We start from the raw sequence: 4,811 nt of genomic DNA, 5'->3' as shown, positions 1-4,811 counted from the left end.
TAATCTAACTAATTGTTGGGCGTTTGGTTTTACTCAAAGTTCATTTAGTAATCCACCCTAAACTTGGTAGGCTTTAAATCGAATATTATTTTGTTCTCCGTTTGTAGATCGCGAGCTGTGTGGCATGTAGCGCCATCTTGTTGAAACCACATGAGTCAACATAAAATGAAATTATCTTCAAAAAGTATATGAACCAATCTAACGTTTAGTGAGGTGGATGAATAAAAAAAAAAGTGCGTGGGGCATGTTACCTTGAATGGTGAGCATCTAAGGTCCAGCTCCGTTCTCTTAAAAAGTTCTAAGAAAAAAATCAATAGATTTATTAAGAGAACACTTCGGTGAGAAGATAATTTCACGTTTTGGGCCGGTCGATCGGCCATCAAGATTGTGTGATATCACAGCGTTATTCTTTTTCCTGGCCTATCAGAGGCGTAGAGAAAAACTCTAAAAAGTCTGCTAAGTGTTTGCACTTGGTAGAGCTTTATGAATACTTCGAGATGGGCACGAATGCTCAGAGATATATTAAAGTAAAATCGTAACATTCGTTGGCATAAAAGATTATAGCGCAAATTAGCAGATACATTGAAAATCTTGAATGACTGAAATGGGGGTACAAAGCTTATAACTTAAAAAAATTCACCCAGAACTGCGTGCGTTAGAGGCGAAAAAAATACCAAATTACTTGCGGAGCATCATACAGAGCTACTGGTGGTGGGAGGTCAAGTAAAGCTCATAACGTGAGCTAATAGGCAAAGCTGGCCCTGCGATGTAATGTTAGCGGCGATCCCGCAGGGCCTTTCCATAAAGCTACAAATGGCGGAGTTAAGGGTTTAGTACGTAGGCGTAAAATGTAAAATTATTCAAAGCTCTAACAAACCTGACGTTCTTTTACAAATAAAAGCATAAAATAGCTCTGTTATGTCATTTGTAATAACAATTGATAATTTAAAACAAATTGCAACAAAATATTAAAATTGCATTGAAGTGAAAGGTATTAGTATGGCAACAACATAATTGTGTACATACAAAATGGACAACTGTGTTGTTTTGGATTGGTTTGCTTGTGGTTTATTTTAATTTTATAAGATTTTTACATTTATTATTTATAATTAGGTTTCGTTTACAATTAAAATATTATATTTCAGATTTGACAATGGATTTAGACGAAATTTGACTGAAGAAGTGCGTGATTGCCAATTTATTTACGATATCTCGCACAGAGATTAAAAAAACTTGAGGAAAAAAGACATAGCGTGAAAGGAAATTGCTGCACACACGAGGTTGAGCGGTAAGGTAAATTATAAATAAAATATATTAAATTCTAATATTAATTTCATTTATAGAATCGGAATGTAGAAAGAGGTGAAAGAGTCTCCGTGACCCTTATAAGTGCTGCAAATGGATGGAGCAAGTCGCTTCCGGCAGTAGACAACAAACTCCAAGGAGAAAATGGAAGTATTTAGAGGCGATGTCCTTTTTGAGAAAATATTCCAAATTCCAGGCGGTCAGGTATGTAAGTATCCTTATGTACTGAAAGTTATTTTTTTTTCATAATGTATTTTACAGTACTATTAGCAGTTTCAGCGAGGAGGGAGGAGGTTGAAAGTGAAGTGTTAGCTATTACAAATATTGATTCTCCAATAGAAACGTCTCAGTCCACATCTTCTGATGCACGTGGACAAAAGGTACAATTTATTTGTTCGTTTTTTTTTTGACAAATTTCCTAATTAATTTGCAATCTATTTTCGCAGTAAATTCCACGCGTTTGAGAAGTTTTTGGAATCAGCAGGCGCAAGCATTTCGGCATTGATTAGTGAATCGCTAAGGGCGAATTCCACGGCACAACATTTTGCAACCTTGTCAGCAGAAATTAAGGACGCCGGTTTTCCGCCAAAAATGGTTACACAGATAGAGGCAAGAGTATCGGCTTTTGTGTTTGAAGAAATAAATAATTTTTATTTAGGGTATTTGGAATAGATATAATTATAATACTGTGATGAAATGTGAGACTTAAAAGAGCACGAAGTGCTTTATTTTTCGTCATATAAGTATGCATGTAGTCAATGAATTTTTTTTTAAATTATTTAATAAGTGAACTTGAAGTACTTTTTTTACATATATGTATATATTGATTATATTACAAATATCCTTTTTAATTCAAAAATGTGATATAAAAGAAATGTTTAAAAATATCAAAGTAAATAGTAAATGAATATCTTGTTTTAAGTATGTAGTTAGTAAGTGATCTTGAAGTACCTTTTTTACAATTTTTTACAAATATATAGACATTGTTATTGAATAACTTTTTTAATTAAAAAAAAATGTGTGCTACAGAAAAAGCTTTGCTTTTTATTGATAAATGTAATATTATATGAAAATAGTTAACATTATGAAGCACTACTTGAAATAAATTCTTTTAGGATTTCACGTAACTGAAATGCGTTTGCAGTTGAGCGATTAGCTGTTCTTGGTTGAAACGATTCAAGGACATTTACTTGTTCTCTCCAACGTACATAGGAGCATTTGGTCTCAAAAACCGGACATTCATAATTGACTATAATAATGCAATATCTTAAAATAAAACGATTAAGGAAGGGCTAATTTCGGGTGCAACCGAACATTTTATATTGGATATGTTTGAGTAGGGGTAGTATCGACCAGATTTTTTCTATTTTTACTCATCACACATACTACCAATATGCCACATACTCAAAAAATGTTCCCTGGGTTTCATTAAGGAACCTTATGTACAATCACCAATCATATGGACTAAAGTCAAGTAGATGTTCGAAAATCTTGGTAATAGTTATATGGGGATATTAAAAGAATAACACATACTAAATTTAATCGAGATCGGTCTGTCGGATCCCGAGATATGGGAATTCACCAAAAAGTGAATAATTTAGCAGGATTTCAGTATTTAATTATAATAAATAAATTAAGCAGTACTCATTTTATGCAAGTGACCAACCTAATTCAACGCGCTTTTTTTAAAGGGGGGGTAAGATGGGGAAAATGTTTAAGCTTATATGTTAAGCAAAAATCATGCAGTTAAAAAAAAATAAGTTATAGCTCGACCTTCTCCGACACTGTAACAAAAACACTAATTTCTAAAAACTTAAAATTTTTTTTAAGTTTTTCGATGATTCATTGTTTTCTCGAAAAAAACAAAATAATACATTAACTAAATTAATCTTTATATTATTAATGTTAAATACATACCATGTTGTTCAGAATCCATAAAAAATTCAAATTAATACATTAATTAAATTAATCTTTAAATTATTAATATTAAATACATACCATGTTATTCAGAATCCATAAAAAATATTTTCCAGAATTTACTTCACGCAACACAAAAAATCATTTGCAATTTTGAGAACAATAGAGGATATCGCGAATAAAGACGTGCGTACTGAACGAAATCTTGGTTCCGACTACTTTTGTGGCAATATAATGGGCTGAAGGTCAATAATTTAATCGGTTTTTTGTAGTACGGTTACTTAGGTACTAAAAAAAAACAATTTTTAGTAGCATCGCTGTAGTTTGTAATTCTCACGTTTGTCCGGCTTTTGAAGGAAAATGCTCCTATGTGCAACGCCCGGGTATTTCTTGGTTACCTTCTGAGTGGTCAGCAAGTTCAAGGGTGAAATAATTCTTGTCATTTTGTAACATCAAAAGGTTATGAAGTACTACCGTAGCTAAAACTATTTTGTCTTCATTCTTTGGGTAATCACGTATTGCTGTATTCAGTACTCTCCATCGATTGGCCAAAATTTCCCAATGCGCTTTGTATGAGCACTTTAGACAACGCTAAATTAAATTTGTCTTTATCTTCTGATAACTGGCGGCCGGAAAATAAGCAATTCGACAGTCTTTACATAAAATTTGTTTGCAATGCCTCTAAGCTCATGTGAATTTGGTGGTGACAAATATACATCATGAATTCATCATAAATAGCGTCACATGTTTCATACTTAATTTATTTTCCGAACTATTGAAACTCCAAGTTTGAAGGTCCAAGAAATCTCATTGAAACTAAATCCTTGTGCCAAGAAACTGAAATTGTTAAGCGCTGAAGTATACCAGTTTAATAATTAATTCACATTGACTTACATTAATGTTACCGCCAAACGAGTCCGGGCTGAATTGCTTTTCTATTCGAAAAACGTTCTAGCCGTTGCTTTAATAACGACAACATTAAATTAAAATTAGCAAAGCTCATCCGTGTTGCTTTAAAAAAATGCTCTTCATACTTTTCTTGAAGCTGCCTAATTCATGTTAACAGGACGAACCCACCACCTTCAGTAGTTTCTATGGAGCTCCTGCACTTCATGTATATTAACAACCGACCTCAAATATTCCTCGTTGGCCATGTTTAATTTATTTATTGCAATTGAAAAAATTTAACCAAATTACGCAGAACTGCCAGCCTTTGTTATATCGCTGCCTTCTTACAAATGTTCAAGTAGCAGGCTTTACGACGTCACTTTCGTGCCTACCGTCGTGTCGCTCTCGATGTGTTCAGAGCGTCAATGACATAAAATAAAAGATAACACAGAAACAAAAAGTAAAAAACTATATACATAATAGGAAAAAAAGCATAGGCGATAAAAAAAAGAAAAACTTAAATAAATGTAAATAAAAGAAAAATTGATGCGTTTAAACCCTTTCGTGCTCTCAAGGGAACTACTTATACTACTTATATCCATTTGGGTCACAAGTTTTTTGTGTCGGGCTTGTGATAGAGGTGGAAAGTGGAAAACATTTCTGTAGGAAAATAATAGACAAGTGGAGTGGAAATGGCAGTT

The 4,811-nt window shown here is 33.1% G+C and overlaps 1 long non-coding RNA gene across 2 annotated transcripts; it reads left to right on the top strand.

Annotated features, from left to right (window-relative positions):
* The first annotated feature begins 242 nt into the window (after positions 1-242).
* LOC126767241 (uncharacterized) lies at positions 243-1,933 on the top strand. Of its 2 annotated transcripts, none has more exons than XR_007669040.1 (4): positions 243-1,288; positions 1,344-1,504; positions 1,567-1,685; positions 1,752-1,933. It is a non-coding gene; the product is annotated as an uncharacterized LOC126767241 (long non-coding RNA). The 2 variants fall into 2 exon arrangements; XR_007669041.1 differs by having other exon boundaries at positions 1,344-1,517; positions 1,576-1,685.
* Positions 1,934-4,811: the final 2,878 nt, after the last annotated feature.

Source organism: Bactrocera neohumeralis, unplaced genomic scaffold (assembly GCF_024586455.1).
Source record: "Bactrocera neohumeralis isolate Rockhampton unplaced genomic scaffold, APGP_CSIRO_Bneo_wtdbg2-racon-allhic-juicebox.fasta_v2 ctg4928, whole genome shotgun sequence".
Lineage (NCBI taxonomy): Eukaryota > Metazoa > Arthropoda > Insecta > Diptera > Tephritidae > Bactrocera > Bactrocera neohumeralis.
This window is presented reverse-complemented; position numbering and strand designations above follow the sequence as displayed.